The 17,710-nt window shown below is 38.3% G+C and overlaps 1 long non-coding RNA gene across 1 annotated transcript; it reads left to right on the forward strand.

Annotated features, from left to right (window-relative positions):
- The first annotated feature begins 3,662 nt into the window (after positions 1-3,662).
- On the forward strand, positions 3,663-12,699 carry LOC122231084. Its single transcript, XR_006208215.1, has 6 exons — positions 3,663-3,747; positions 4,248-4,368; positions 6,502-6,552; positions 7,551-7,621; positions 9,603-9,792; positions 12,281-12,699. It is a non-coding gene; the product is annotated as an uncharacterized LOC122231084 (long non-coding RNA).
- The last annotated feature ends 5,011 nt before the right edge of the window (positions 12,700-17,710 follow it).

A 17,710-nucleotide genomic window follows, 5' to 3' on the forward strand; every position in this document is an offset into this window, starting at 1 on the left:
GAGGTATTACAACAGATAAGTGCAGTATGATATGAACGGGGTGTGGTAAATAAGAGAGACAGAACCTAGCAGGGTCTATTTGTTAAAATTCCTCTCTGTGCCCTGTTCTTTCTGCCTGGCCCAGAAAACATTTGTTGACCAAACATTCACCCTTTTTCATCTTCCTATCAATTTTCTCCCTTCCCTCTGAAGTCCCAGACCCCTACCCCCTTCTCCTTAGCTCTGGGTGGCATTTAAACCTCGACTGCTTGACTGCCTGGCGCTACTACTTTACAGAGCTCTCATCCATACCTGAGTGAATTCGGTTTTCTCGGTTTATCTGTCTCATGTCAATTTCATTCTTACACCAACCAAATGAACATTGGAAAGTCGAGTGAAACGTCTCCTCCCCAACACATGTAAAAGGCATATTACTATATAAGTTGGGATGTCGCACCTTTGGTTTTGCCTATGAACTATGAGTTCCATTTTCACTGCAAGGAGAAGCATCAGAAAATCTGTTGTCTTCCCCAAAGGCACTTCCATTTTGGCAGATGACTGAGGCACTGAAAATATCTTCTTGTTGGCATCTGTAATTTGGAAAAATCTGTGGAAAATGAGGATTAGTTATTTTCCAAATCATATTTAGACTTCACGGCTTAGATATGACCCGTTTCTTATTTCTTGACACTTATTATTTTCTAATATAAAAGAAGCCAAAAGGACTGATATAGAGCTTACATGCAGGTGAATAAAGACAGTGTTCAGAGTTTAAGACCTAGCCCATTAATAAAGGCTCTGGAGATCCTTTGGGCTGAGGAAACTACAAATAAATTCTAGGCTCTTGACCCCACTGGGCTGAGGACAATGAATTTTTGTGCAGGACCTGCAGAAAGGTGGACTTCAATGGTATCTTTTACCAGTAGGCAGAAGCCCCTTGGGAGAGACAGCTGACTTCAGCTCGGTCCTGGGTCTGTCTGAAAGACAAAGGTATCCACAGCAAGTATTACAAAATGACAGCCCTATGACAGATTTGGTCCTCCACCAGGGAGAGCTGATCCCTTTAAACAATTCTACTTGTCAGTTCTGCCCTTACAATAACTTTCAAAACTGTTGTGCAATCTCCATGTAATTCCAGCAAACTTTAAAAGTCCCTTTAAAAGTCTTATGTTTTAGGGGCACCGGGGTGGCTCAGGCAGTTAAGTGTCTGACTCTTGATTTCGGCTCGGGTCATGATCTCATGGTTCATGAGAGTGAACCCGGAGTCAGGTTCTGCACTGACATCACAGAATCTGGTTGGCATTCTCTTTCTCTGTCTCTGTCTCTCTCTCTCTCTTTTTCTCTCTCTCTGCCCCTCCCCTGCTTGCTCTCTTTCGAAATAAATAAATGAACATTAAAAAATAAAATAAGTGTCTTATATTTCACCAAAATGGGAGAATCATTTGGCTTACATCTACTCACATCGTAGGCTCCTTAGTTGCCGGGAACCCATCCATCCAGCTTCCTGATGGCACAGCCCGGGTGGTTGGTGGAAGGGCAACGCACAGCGACCCTCCAAATGGGAAGCTACTGGTATCCCTCCTCTTACTCATCATGGCCATCCCCATGGTCCAATTGGCATTGATGATTCAAAAGAAACCCATGGGGGCAAACTCGGGGATATTTTCTGGGGATGACCCCCAGGACAAAAAAGAAACCTTATATCCAGCCGGTGCCACCCCTGCCCGCCCGTCCTCTACCTAAAGGAAGGATAGCCCCATATGTTTCCCAGCTAAGGAGGGGGACAAATGGGTTCGGAATCCCCACTCCAGCAACAAAGGAATGTATCCATGGATACAAGCTACTCCAACCCCTAGGCCCACTTGGCCCCCAGAGGCATTCCAGAGCATAACTAGACCTGGTGGGTTAAGGTACAGAATGGTTCGTTAGTTCCTAGATATACATTGTCTCTCTGGGAGCGCATAAGGCATGGGTTCCCAGGGCCCTCTTGGCTCCCTCCCGGCACCCCAGACCAAAGCGAATACTTTTGTTCCTTGTACCGCAAACGGTTCAAAGGAACAATTAAGAAGTCATGTCCCTGTAAACATTCCACTTGAGGTGTTGAGAGCTAGACGATCTTTCATGAAAATAGCAAAGCAAACTCTTTATAGACTATAAATAAATGTGGATACATAAGGAAAGTAATATGAAGAAATGAATCAATAAGCAGAGAGCAGGAGGGAACGTTACAAAGAAATAATCACGATATTCCTTAATGGGTGATTACACAAAGGAACGTTTTTAAAATTAGGTAATGCTAAGAAACATAGATGACGCTCGCTACAAGGAAATTGCTGACAAATATAATGAATGCCACGTTTGCCACAAGAAAGTGGCCGGTCTAACACGCCGCTGTTGTCTGTATCCATTTGTTACTTTCGCCGACGCCGTTCATCCTTCGGGAACCCCTGGACCTGCTGGGGCTGGACTCCGGCACTTAGTCTCTTGATTTTATATGGCATCCCTTGTCTCTTCTAGCATTTATTCATATGAAGGGTGCCCAGGACACTAAGAAATTATCATTTCATATTTTATATGCTTAAGTGAGAAGTGCTTAGAAAATAATACACAGCTATGCTTATGGGCCACGGTCCCACACTATGATGTTTCCTTCCTCTCTCTGCTTTCCACCATGCCCTTCACACTCAAGGAAGCAGCACACAGTGTTGCCAGAATATACTTTTACTTCTTCAATGGGCTGTTAAGTCCCCTCTGATGATCAGTATTTCAAAACGCTTATTCTTTGGAAATTTCCTTTTTGCATATTCTTCCTTGGTTCTGGAGTACTGTGTTTCAAATTGTGGGTTCTGACTGTTGAAGGGGTGGTAAAATCACTTTGGTGAGTTGTGATCAGCATTTTCTTTTTATGAGGGGGATGAAAGAGACTACAAACAAAGAGTTCATCACACCGGGGAAAATCACTATTATTGCAGGAGAATTTATTTTAACAGATCTATATATGGATTTGTGTCCTGGGGTCTTAGGTCTGTCTGGAAAATGTTTATCTATTATGGACAACGGGCAGAAAGGATTTGTAATCCCCTGCTCTACGCCACTTTATCGTCTATATTTGAATCCAGACTTTTCTCCTTCATATAAAATAGATTTATTTTTAGCTTGACTCTAACAACACAATACATTTTATTTGACAGCTTGATATTCTCTTGCGTTCCCCCCATGGATATCTTCCCCAATACCACAATCTCAATAGCAATTATTTGACATCAAAATGTCATTATCACCGCGCATCCTTCTAATTGTATTTGAAGAGTCCTCTCTTTCATAGGTTTTACATTCCATCGGCCCTTTCTTCCGCTTCCCCACGTCTCCTTTGCTAAGTGCCATTTTTGTCTACTGTTCAAGAATGGGTCAAGTTTAGAATGAAGGGAGTTTATTTAGGATTCATTCTAATTGACAATAAATAGCCTGGGGACTTAGCTGCCACAGCTGTCCCTTATTAGATCATAGTGCAGCTCATCAAATTAAAATAAGCTGTCCTAAATTCTGCACTGTACAAGGGAAGAAAGAAAAAGCATTAGGCCCTCTCAGAGAGCCCTTTAGAGTGAATTATGTTGATGGTTTGTGTAGAAAATGGGCCAGATGACAGCCAAGTTAGAGCAGCCTGTCACCACAACTAATGCTCACATGTCAGCTTTTGGACCGGAGCACAACTGAAGGCTTACAACTGACTGGCCGTCAGCTTTGGTTCAGGAGGTCAAGGTGCACAAGGTGAGGGTCTCTCCAAACTTCCAGCATGCCTCCCGGAGCCTTCCGTTTCCCGAGTCTGGGGTCTTATAAATGATGGGATGTTACGGGTCTGTGTGTAGAGTTTTAAATCACGATCTGATATGGAAGCCTTGCTAGAAACATGTGTAGTTTTACCCAGATTTTTTGTAGGTGGCTGGCTTCAGAGATACACTTAATTCCAAGAAATGCAGTTAGGCAACTGCAAATAAGGTCTTGTGCTAGTGGCGAAAATCATCTCCTTTGCTGCCACTTTCCCGAATAAATTTACCTCTGTCTCTAAAAACACGCAAACACAGTGCACGTTGGCACCGCAGCGTATGTTTTTAAAATGAACTGAATGTGCTTTTGCCTTCTTTTGTTTCCAATGCCAATGTCACCTAACGGAGAAGTGGTATAAACCCCCAAGTAGGGTAAGAGCGGGGTGGGCAGAGGGATGAGCCTAAACTCGCGCCGAGTTGTTTGTTCTTTTGTTTGCCTTCAAGATGACCAAAGAGAAAAGATAGCAGAGAAAAGAACAGTGAAGCCGATTGAAGAAGGTCTCCAAGTTCATCAAACAACTCTCTCCAGCAGCATCTGCCGCCATCACTGCTGTGCGGACTACAGGTCAGGACACGCGGGCCGTGGGGAAGAAATCCAAGCTAGGCAGTGCGCTGGGTGAGGGGTTCTCCTATCACTGCTCAAACTTTGTCCTGATGTGCACACCCCTCCACTGAAATAAATCCTCCGACAGTAGGTCTAGCAACAGCCTAAGACAGCAAAGGACATAGAAAACCATAATCTCATTCCCCGAAAATGGCTGGTAGTGCAAAATGAACCTTCGTGTGCTTAGCACGCGATGGGCCGTTTCTGTTGAAGAACAATGTGGGCCAGGTGAAATATTGAGATTTTTATTTACATGGAGCTCTTATTTTCCCTGCTGGTTAGGAAGCCATAGGAAAAACGAAAACAAAAGCAAAAACAAAACCTATCATTTCTTTTTCCCTTGTGGAAAGTGAAAATAAACTAATCTTTGTAGAATGCACGCAATGTATGGCTATTTGGATTAGTGCATGCGTATGTACTATTACATTTAAGACTCTATTAATATTCAGTGAATCTTAAAATATTTCAAGGTAAATCGTTCAAGGTTACGCAATTGAAAATCATGGACATGAGAGTATATATATGTATATATATTTTCTGTTTACTCGGTGTCACGTTGGGCATGTAATATATGTGTGTAAATTGAGCGTCATTGACTATGCCAAGTTTAAAATCCTGTTCCTGAAATATTATTATGACTAAATAATTCTCTTCCAACCTTTCATAGCTCTTTCCCTATGAAATCCACTTAATATAAGAGACCAAGAACAGAAACAAGGCATTTCTACTTTGGAGAATGATGTTCCTGGTGACTTACAAATATATCTTCATATTCTCATTTCATAACTTGAGTACAATATGCCTTTAGTCATTTTTGCTTGCAATATGGATTTTAGTAGATTTGCTGCTTGAGATCTCAAACATAAGGGCGTCACATCAGCCGAAATATGAGTAGGAGCAGTAAACCCTTTCATTTACCACACTCATTAATATGCTTTTTTTTAAAGACCAAAGGTAAAACTGATGCTTTTGTTTGTTTCACAAACAACTACTTTTCCTTCAAGCGTCTGCATCAGTTACTTATATTTTGGTTACCTAACGGCACCTGTGCCTGGTGGCTCAAATCATGGAATAAAACAAGAACATAATTTCATGCTGAATACTAAATATTTTCTAAGACCGCAAAATACATAATGCAAAATCAGCACATATTACTTATTAATCGGCCCTGTTTTAAGGTGATTTAGGCCCATTAGATCATAGTTTAAGGAATATATCTTGAGCACGAATTTGCTTTATACATTACAGGATTCTGCAGAGAATTTCCATGTGCAGAATAGAGAAAAGCATAGACTGGCATATTACAAACAATAAAACCACTGACCATGAAGCTGGAGCACAGGCTTCTGTGAAGTATAATTGACATAATTATATTTGAACCAATTTGACGGAATTTATTACAGCTTTCATATTCCCTGAAATGTTATACTCAATCTATCAAATAATTGTTACACACGTAATATTTTTAGTTCGTATTTCACATGCACTGAATTTATTTTCGTTTTCAAAATATGAAAGACCTTCTCTTTTACCCTTGCTTTTAATCTGGCAGGGGCGGGGGCTGGCCCGCATTTGAACTCTCAATAACCCCCTTTCTCCACATTTCGATGAGGTGCTGCTAACATGTGGTAGGCATGGACCTGAGTTTTATCTCCACTTGTTAAAATGTTTGCTAGTCTGCAGTAAAAGTACAGCTAAAAGTACTCTGTAAGGTTTTATTAATTTGGGGATCTAAGCCATTTCTCTCTCAGTCCATGACCGTTGCCTTTTTATTCGATACAAAAATGCTATATACTTAAAGGGCACCTGATAGGGGGAGGAAAGCTATTCTAGGAATTTTAAAGAGTGGGAACAAATACGCCGTTTTTATAAGAGAGAAAAGTAGGTATTCCTTTAATTTGCAAAACCAATAGCAGATTTTATATGATTTCAAGATACACACTCGTTACTTGTAATAGATTTTTGTATAATCAGAAAGCCGCTCCTTGTGATTCCGGCATATTCAAAATTACTAATATCTTTGCAACAGCAGCATTTATTTTTAATAGCCGTGATTCTAAAAGTGTTTCTCCCATTATTGCCTCCGACCTCAAGGCACTTCATCAAAGGTGGAGAGTCGTGACGTTGGCCGCACCAAGTTTACTGGTAAGACTTCTGGGTGTCAGTCAAACGTGTGGACACAGAGCTACCTCTTCAAATAGTTTCTCAGACGTGTTATATCTTAAGTCTCAGGGATGAAATTATTTTCTCCTGAAAAGCCTCGGTGCAGAAAAGAGAGTCAAATATTGATAAGAGCGTATAACTTAACAGAGGTCATCGCATCTTGCTTTGATGCTGATGGTTTGCTCCAAAGTTTTGTAACAATTAATTAAATTTATTATCTACCCAGAAATATATGGACATCCCATGTCACCTATTAAAAAACACAAGAGTAAGAAGCCATCGATATCTGTCATGTCATTAAAAAAATAATAATGCTTAGTCATAGATTTTATTTACTAAGCATTTCAGAAATGTCATATATTTTATAGTTTATCCCATGTAATTTATGCAATGAGCCTAAAACATGGATAGTTCTACGCTGACTTTAAAGTTGAAGAAACTGATGCTTAAAATGCTTTAATTTTCTTGATTCAAAGTGCTAAAAACACATAAAAATATGTCTATTTTTTGCGGCAAAATTTTTTGAGATGTTTATGCAATTGAAACTTTATAAAAGCATAATTCCACTGATATAACTTGTAACGTACTTGAGTAGGCATGCGTTTCAAGAAAGTGAATGGGACAAAAAGGATTTCTGAGTTTTAAGTAAATATAAATTCTCAACAACTAAAAAAAAAAAAAACAACGAAAAAACCCTAGAAGATCAGGATTAATCATCTGCATGAGTGTTTGTTTCTGAAAATTTTAAGAGGATATTCAAATCCATGTGACTTTTACTCATTTACTTCTGTTTTCACGTGATTATTCATGAAAAAGTGCCATAGCCACACAAGTTTAAAAGCTCTGATGGTTTGTGCAACCCCCAAAATAAATAGATGGATACAATGAATCAACTTATAATACTGATTTTTCTTAAGAAAAATGTACAAATGTACAGGTTTTTATTCAGATATTTAGCAAATCTCTCTTCCTATTTTTAGGTTAAAAAAATGTCCTACCTTCATTAGTCTATGCCACACATACGTCATAAAAGCAGTTTTCAATGATTCAGGTACGTGTCCACAAAACCACCCACAATCATGGACCAGGATCAGAGGAGGCAAAGATTTCAGTGTGTTAGCATCATTTTTACAGAATTCAGTGTCTGAACCTACATGCTTCCGTCTGGTCTGATGGTAGTTTCTGATTTTAAAAAGGGCTGGGAAAATTCTGCTTTGTGGGAAACTGGAAAAGAACACTGCAAAACAGTTTTGTATCTTTAGCAGAGACTGAAGCAGAGAAGTCATCATCCTAATAAAGACAAAAGGGAAAATTGAGCGCACACTTAGCAACAAAACAAAATAAAGCAAAGCAAAACAAAGCAAAACCCAAGCTACTTGATTAACTATGAATTAATAAAGTGTCTTTGGGACTAATCTAAGTCTACCATTTGTTTTGAATTATGCCATATCTAATAAAAATGTTCAAATTCTCAACTTAAAGAAATTTATGCATCATCAGCTCAGATATTTCTAGCAACAGGAAGACTGAAATATAATGGTACAGAGATATTCCAAAGTATTTTCTTACTATTAAGTAGATCTTACTTAAAAGCTGGTATAGCAGTCAGATTCGAATTTTGAGACAATTGTACCTGATTCCTTTTTTTTTTTTGTAAAAATAGCATACATTTAAGCCCTTTTCATATTTTCTAAATACATTTTGGCAGTTTGAGTTCAAGAAATTCAATTTTCAGTCACGCATGGAGCTTCCTAACTACTGCTTTAGTAAGTCATTGTAAGAGTGTTGGCTGTTATATCACTTATGTTACATAAAAGAACATTTGCGAGCATTTATTTACAGTAACTTTGCTGTGTTTTAACAAACCCAATTAGCATAATGGCTCAGGCTGCTATTTTCCCATCCCTCACGATGATTAAAGATTTTAGAGTTCTCTTAACTAACATCATCCATTCCAGTGTTTTACCTTAGGTCTACAGAAGAGATTATACACAAAATTAAACATATATTAAGACCGACACACCCATAGCAATGGACAAATACTCCTAATGCAGGGAGAGATGTTGCTACAAGTAGTCTGAATACCATTATGACCCAGAAGTTTTAGAGTGTTGTCCTGATGGTATGCTGGAAAGAACCATGGATCTGAGGGGAAAGGAGAATAAACTTTTTTTTTTTTTTTTTTTTTTTTTTTATAGAAGTTAAACAACCTGAAGTCAGATCTGGTCGCAAGGAAAGGGGCTGTCCACTGCATCCAGTGGAGCCTGGGCCACCTCTGCTCTAGCTAACCGGTGTCTCATCCAAGGGGCCAATCCCATAGTCCTAGCACAGAGGAAGGGTTTGGGCACCTGAGTCATTCCCTCCCTCCCACCGCCCCTGTTCTACGGCAGGCTTCCATTATCTTTAGCCTTGATGACAACAGTGTCTGCTTAGTGGGTCTCCTGGTCCCCAAGGGTGACCTCAGCTCTCATCTGTAATCTGTAGCCCCATACTTTGGACACCAAATCTAAAAATGTCATTTCACAGATAATGAATTTAAAATGTTTCGTGAATGGAAAAAATTCTTTAAAGTCTTTGTGATATCCTGTAGTTCTGGGGAAGTTGTCTGAAAGGAAGAGGAGAAAGCCCACGCAGTTATTTACCAGAGACATAAAGGAATCTACCAGGATTTGATTCTTCACTCCTCCCTAATACCTCCTCACAAAAGGAGAAGAATATAGTATGGATATAGTATGATTCCGATGATACAGCTAACTAGCATAAGCAGCAACAAACCAACAGTTATTAAACTATATAGCTACTATGACTCATTTACAATTGGATAATACTGAAAATTCTTCACAAAATATTATACAGTTATAATTTATTCCAGTAAATATATGAATGTAGCACATTAGAAAATAGATTATTCAGTAAATATTTTGAGGCAAATAGCTTATACAAATGTATTAAAAATAAGTTTTAGATCGGATAAGATTAAGAAGTGTATCATAATTATTGGGAAAAATAAAGAATATTTTTGTAACACACAGATTGGAAAGCTCTTCTGAACAAGTGAAAAAATGGAGAAGATATTAAAACAGATGTTGTCAAAGGTTATTCATAAGAAGTTAAAACGTTTTAATGGCAAAAAGAAAAAAAAACACGGAAGAGGTTTCCACCTAATATCTGTGACACATGTAGAACATTGAAATTGGATGATATACTTCACAAAGAGTTCAAGTAAGTACAAGAATATAAACAAACTAACGCAAAATCTGTCAAAAATATAAACGTGCAGTTCACAGAAAGTACGCAAATGGCCAATGGACTAGCATTTAGCGCAGTAACTATCAAAAATGAAACATCGTGGGTTTTTTGAAAGATAGGTAGGTACCATATTAGATTTAAAGTCTCTCTAATCTGATAATCTACTACCCAATAATAACGTGTGCCTAGAATTCTATCTTACGTGAATAAAAGGTTGATTATGACAATGCATTCATTACAATTAAAAGAAGAAGAAGAGGAGAGGGGGAAGGAAGAGGAAGGAAATAAAGACAAACACTCATCTGTGGAATTTAAGACACAAAACAAACAGCACAGGAGGAAATAAAAAGAGAGAGTGAGAAAGGCAAACCAAGAAACAGACCCTTAACCTTAGGGAACACACTGATGGTTACCAGAGAGGAGATGGAGGTGGGAGGGATGAGTGTAATAGATGACGGGGATTGAGGACTGCACTTGTCATGATGAGCCCAGGGTGATGTGTCGCGCCTGAAACTGGTGTTACATTCCGTGGTAACTAGAATTTAAAAATACATACATATATACAGACAGACAGTCCATTCATACAAATTAAGTGGCCATCAGCAGAGAGGGAGCGAACGGACGAAAGAATACATTAAATTGTGGTACAGCCACAGAGCCATACCATGAATACTACGGAATCCTATACTACGTAAAGACGAGGTGTAAGCAAATCCGTCTATTTACCATTCGCAGCTGGGCACCGAGGTACGCGACACACGCTGAAAGCAGTCAAATGCACTGTTTCAATTGGAAGCCCACGCATCACGCCCATCCGGCCCATGGCGCCTCAGTTCTCAGTGTAGGGCGCCCAGGCTGGCACAGAAAGGACAGAAACTAGAAGCAGGGGTGATTTCAAAAGCCATTTAGGAAGAAAGCTTTTTCTAAACAGGACCCAGAAGTGAGACCATCCAAAGAGAGAGATGAATAAATTTAACTCCTCGATCAATTTCACTACATCAAAACAGAGTGTGGCAAAAATAGTATACCAAGAGTAAAAAGAAAACAAACGGGTAAACACCGAAAACTCTTTGTAACCCATATGGCGGAGAAAGGCTCTTCTCTGCATTTTATGAAGAGTGCCTACGAATCAAAAAGAAAAATAAGCAGAGAAACTACAAGGTTATGAACATACGGTACATAACATAGACATTTATTTATTATTTATTTTTTTACTGTTTATTTATTTTTGTGTGAGAGCAAGAGAGAGACAGAGTGAGCATGAGTGGGGGAAGGGCAGAGAGGGAGACAGAGTCCAGAGCAGGCGCCAGGCTCTGAACTGTCACCACGGAGCCCAATGCGGGGCTCGAACTCCAGAACTGGGAGATCATGACCTGTGCTGAAGTCCGTCGCTTAATCGACTGAGGCACCCAGGCGCCCCACGATAGATAGACATTTAGATTTCAGGTCTATTTTTCCATATAAAAAGCTATAAATAGATGAATTAAAGAATAATTTTCCTGAAGCTAACAAGCTTTTTTTTAATTAAAGAAAGTGCTAAAATGGCCTTTTCATAAACTTTATTAAAAAGAATATGTAGTACTTTTAATAGCTTGCGAATGAACGAATGAAATTATGTTTTGTATTGCTATTGTATTGTGCCAAGATCATTTTAATCCAATTAAATTTCATAAAAATATCCATGAACGTTCTTACTTTGGGAAAGGTCCTGGGAAGCATTATTGGTAAGATAAAACAAATAAAAAGCGAGACCCGCCTTCTAAGAATGTAATTTGCTAAGAGTTGTAATCTTCACGACATAGCTGTAATAATATCAGGTTAATTTGGGTAAGCGAGTCCGTGGAGGTAGATGAAGAGGGTCCTATTGAGTTTAGGGGAGGGAGGAAGATCCTAATTTGGCGTGGGGAATTTAGGAATGCATCCTGGAGGAAAACCACCCTCCACGATGCCTTTCAGGAGCTGAAAGTTTATTTATTTATTTTTGAAAGAGAGAGAAAGCACAAGCAGGGGAGGGGCAGAGACAGAGGGAGAAAGAAAGGATTCCAAGCAGGCCCCGAGCTGTCAGCACACCAGATGAGCACGCGGGCCTCGAACTCACAAACCACAGAATCATGACCTGAACCGAATTCCAGAGTTGGATGCTTATCTGAGTCCTCTAGGTGTCCTGGGTTTATTTTTAATAAAGGTGTTTTGAGCTGATAGTCTCAGAAAACAAAAAGAAAAGAAGAAAATCGTTCAGATTATTTCTCGCTAACTCTGGCTACTCATAAAAAATTCCCTGCGGGAACTTTTGAAAACAACTTTTGTGCAGCTCCGATTTAGTCAATCCCCAGTCGATTGCGGCAGGTCCCTAGAGATGGGGCTTGGTTTGTATTTTTAAAATATTATCTCAGATTTAAAAATGGAACTAGGATTGAGAACCGCTAACCTCCATCTAATTTATGTGATCCTTTATCCCCAGAGTTCAGACTGACGGAAAACAGTCCATGATCTGGTGAAAATACAGCGAGAATATTAGGAGGGGAACATGATGCTAGCTGCATCAATGCCATTAAGTATTTTATCCACATCAGTCACAACGTCTCCACCTCTCAGTGCAGGATGATGTACAAGAAATCACTTGGAAAGCTCTAAGCAGAAAAAAATAATATATCACCACGTCTGGTTGATTTTTCAGATCCATAATTGGATGACTGTGGAAAATTAAAATGGAACTTGGCAGGACTGTTGAAGTCAATTCTACAGACACTTAGGGTAGGCGAGGATACTTAGCCCTTATCTATTTTAAATTATTCAGATGTTTCCCTAGTCTTTTTACTTTACGTGATACAGAATGTGGGAGCCCAGCCTCTATTACAGATGTGGTGCTCTTTGAAGACATAATAACGACAACAAGCTGAACTCAATGTACTGAGTAAATCTGCAAATAGGAGTCTCATGATATTTTATTGCCTTATTCTGCCACTGAAACATCACCTCATAAAGAACCGTGGTGAAAATTACTAATAATGGTATTTGCATTTTAGTCTAATTGAGGAATACAATGTTGGTTCCCACTTAAAATGGTTATTCCAGAAAACCAGTGAGAGGAGACATGCTCACATTCTTTCCCTTCTGAAATCCTAATACAGGGACAGAATCTTCATCTGAATGTATAATTCATCTTTTCCTTGTAGATAAATTTCTCTTCATGGCAAACCCAGCATCAGTTCTCTTATATAATCCTATCTGCATAATTAGTCAGAAATAACGGATGTCATGTTGCTTAATACAAATTAAAAATCATGTTTCTGATTAAGAGAATACATTATAATATATAAAAATATTTAACAGGCATCCAGATTTTTTTCCTTCATTTTGTCAGCGTGCTCCCAGACTCTACGATAAATACATATGATATAAAATAATATAATATAAATAAAATTAGTAAATAAATAGTAACACAAAAGCTTGAACTTATTTATAATTTAACTTTATATCTATATCTATCTATTATATAATCCTAGGTACTTATATAGTATCTATGTAACATATGGTATATAGAGATATTTGTATAGATATCTCTATATTTGTAAAGATCTACAGATATACATTATAGATATAGATATATTTATAGAGGATATATATATATAGAGAGAGAGGTTGATATATATATATATACCTATCTATGCCTTGCAGACCTTACATATTATAAATAAAGTTTTACATATTGCAAATAAAAAGGCTGATATATTTACATATTTACATATTTTAAATAAAGTTTTACATATTGTAAATAAAGAGGTTGATATATATTTACATATTTACATATAAATATATATTTACATATAATACATAAAATATATTTATTTACATATTGCAAATAAAGTTTTACTTATTGTAAAGAGGTTGATATATAAATACATATATATACTATATACATGTATATATATACTATATATAGTATACATATATATAGTATATATAGTATACATATATATATATAGAGAGAGAGAGAGAGAGGTTGAGCTATATATATATATACATATATATATATATATGTATATATATATACCTATCTATGCCTTGCAGACCTTACTTATTGTAAATAAAGTTTTCTCAGCTGCTTGTCTTTCCGTTACCTCTCTCCCGTGAAATTAGAAAACACTTTCCATTATGGAGTTCCCTGGCATCTGGAGGAAATTCAACCTATTATTCACATTTTTTGTTGAAACTTGTTACCTCCTAAAACTGATTCTCTGTGATTTAACAAATCCTCTAAACATAAAACTTGCAACGCAGCCACAAAATAAACCATTTAATGCAGGCGAGTAATTATTACATTTTGGTCCGGTTACACAGGAGACTTTTTTTCCCTCATCCTCGTGAATCAGAGAATATTAATTCTGATATTGTTACACCTCAATTAGCAAAATGGAAAGAGGTCAGAGCCTTAATTTGGATAAAGAAGGTTTCAGATAAGGATGGGAAGTTCGACATGTAAATGATACGTGTAGAGAAACGTGGCCTAATTCACACAGCAGAGCTTTTCAGGTAAGTCACATAACCAACTTTTCAGGGAAATGAATACAAATGCAGAAAAAAATGCATTAAGGAAGCAGTTAAGGATATAGATTAGTACAATACATAAATATGTTACAGACAGAGAGAGGCTCAACCAGATATATGGCAGCATATTCCTTTTCATGAACAAACATTCCATTTTTTACCTACTCACTTTTATTTATAAAAGAAAGCTCATGTGTTTTTATAAAATATGAAGGAATTTCTTATAGGCAAGGCCATTATGGAACACAAGCAACTTGGTATCAAAAGTGCTAGTTCAAGGGCACCTGGGTGGCTCAGTGGGTTAAGCGTCTGATTCTTGATTTCGGCCCAGATCATGATCTCACGCTTTGTGAGTTTGAGCCCCGTGTCGGGCTCTGCGCTGGTGGTGTGGAGTCGGTTTGGTATTCTCTCTCTCTCTCTCTCTCCCTCTCTCTCCGCCCCTACCCCATTCTCTCTCTCTCTCTCTCTCTCTCAAAAAATGAATAAAGTTAAAAAAAAAGTGCTAGTAAAATAAATACTGAAACGCTCTCTTGCCATTGGGTCCTCATGGACCTTGGTAAAGTTATTCTTGATCGTCTTTCAAACTCTATAAAACATTCTATAATATTCTACAATATTCTTACACATCCTGTCTTCAAATACTGTCACACTGGGGTTGGGGATTGAAAAATCCAAGACAGCTACAAATAGGGTTGCTGAGAGATGAAAGAGTTTCATTTGAAGCTTGAAATAAGGTAATCATTTTGATAAGACCTGTGACGTACGATAACCTCAGAGGTAGTGGAACAAATACTCGGAGAGTCAGAGAGATTTAATAATAAATAATCAATGAAAAATATCACTGTCTTTAAATGTATTTTTACGAAATATCGAAACAGCCTGAGAGAAATTAGTTGTAGCACTTAAAGCAATCAATAGTCATTATTTGCAAATAGCTCCTTGGGGGATATGTATATATATATATATATATATATATATATATGATAAAGGATAAAGGATAGATAAATAAGCAAGCCATAGAAGAAAATATAGAGAATGTTTAGAATGTTTATAAACACGTGAAAATATATTCCACTTCATGACTACTCATAGGAATACAAATTAAAACAGTAAGACACTATTTCTCTCTTATTGAAATGATTGACACAACATATAATACTGGCATAATTATGGGCAAAACAGTATTCTCACTTAATGACAATGGAAATGCAAATTGCTACATACAGTTTTGTAATATAAATTGATAGTATGCATTCATGTTTTAGGGCACATGCTAATGTGCCTAGCAATCCAGCTTATAACCATCTAAGCATCTTTCCTGAAAAATAATCTAAATATTGTAATATATATTTCTATATTACATATAGGAAAATATATATATATATATATATATATATATATATATATATATATATATGTCGGGACCCACAGAGCAATTTAAATACGTGAGGTTTAACACAAATCACAGTTATAATATAATTAAAAAGTACTGATGAGCTTTAAGGTAAGCTAGGACTCATGGTGTGTAGCTAAGGATGGACAGCCTTGGTCAGGACCCTCTCCAGGAAAGCTAGGGCTCTGACTTCTTTGGGGGAGTTGGAGTTCCAGGCCAGGAAAGGGCAGGGAATCTTGCTGGCTTTCCCAGAACAGAAATGTAGGTGCTGAGCAAGCAAGAAGGAACCTTTATGGCACAGATGAGCCACAGTCGGACTCCAGGGTTGGGGTCCAGTGGAGACGGGGCGGGGCACCTGCAGTGGGTAGTGTTCACTTCAGGACGGTACAGCTTTGGACGGACTGTGGAAGAAACACTTGGAAGGAAGGCAGGCACGCAGAAAGAATAGGGCGTCAACATAGGTAGGAGCCTGGAGCACCCAGTGTAGAAAGTCTGGGATACCTGGTATTCATGTCAGGTGAGCCCTGGGAAGGTAAGCAGCATGCTGGTCTGGGGCTGCAAGGTGTTTTTATTATTTATTTATTGGAGTACCATTGACATATAATGTTATATTAGTTTCAGGTGTACCATGTAGGGATTCAACATGTATGAGCATAATCTGTAGACAAAATGATCACCCTGAGAAGTCTACTTATCATCTGTCACCACGCAGAGTTATTATTGCATTGTTGACTGTATTCCCTGTGCTGTACGTTACACCCCTGTGACTTCTTTCGTTTATAACTGGGAGCTTGAACCCCTTAATCTCCTTCACCTATTGTGCTCAACCCCTACCCCCCTACCCCTCTGGCAACGGCCAGCTTGTTCTCTGTATTTATGTGTCGGTTTCTGTTCTCTCTTGCTTGTTCATTTGTATTGTTTTTAGATTACACACGTAAGTGAAATTATATGTTATTCGTCTTCCTCTGTCTGACTTATTTCATTTAGCATAATCCATCCATGACCTCACACATGTCAGAATGGCTAGTATCAAAAAAGACAAGAAATAACAAGTGTTGGAGAGGATGTGGAGAAAAGGGAACCCTCAGGCACCGTTTGATAGAAATGTAAACTGGAGTGGCCACTATGAAAGCCAGTATGGAACTTCCCCCCAAAGTAAAACTAGAATTACCATACAGCCTAGCAATTTCGCTTCTGGGTATTCATGCACCAACATGTACCCCTATGTTCACTGCAGCATTATTTATAATGGCCAAGACCTGGAAACAACCTAAGGGTCCATGGATGGATGAATGGATTAAAAATGATGTGGATTACATACAATTGTACGTCAGTGAAGTGGACAATCTAGAAGGAATGGATAAATTCCTAGAAACATGCATTCTTCCATGACTGAATCAGGAAGAAATTAGAAAAAAAAAATCTTGTGCAAACCAATTTGACAATAAATCTCATATAAAAAAAAAAATCTGTACAGACTGAATACTAAGAATGCAATTGAATCAGTAATCTAAAAACTCCCAACAAACAAAAGTCTGAGGCTGCAGGCGGGTTGGAGCCCAGGCATTTTAGGTTACAGCTGGGGCAGGGTTTTCTCCAAGACCTCTTACCCATACAACAACCCCAGGTGGGGCAGACCTCAGAACTGGCGAAGTTCTTATGCAGTTGTCCCCTATGCCCTTACTTATGCAGTGTCCCTCCAGCGCCCTCTACTGAGAAAGCTTATTATCATGCACGCTGTAAGGGAGAAGATCTTCCTTTTTAGTTTTTAAAATGTTGATTTATTTTTTGACAAAGAGAGAGACAGAGCATGATTGGGGCAGGGACAGAGAGAGAGAGGAAGACACAGAATTCGAAGCAGGCTCCAGGCTCTCCGCTGTCAGCACAGAGCCGGATGCGGGGCTCGAGCCCACAAACTGTGAGATCACGACCGGAACTGAAGTTGGTAGT

This window comes from Panthera tigris, chromosome A1 (genome assembly GCF_018350195.1).
Source record: "Panthera tigris isolate Pti1 chromosome A1, P.tigris_Pti1_mat1.1, whole genome shotgun sequence".
Lineage (NCBI taxonomy): Eukaryota > Metazoa > Chordata > Mammalia > Carnivora > Felidae > Panthera > Panthera tigris.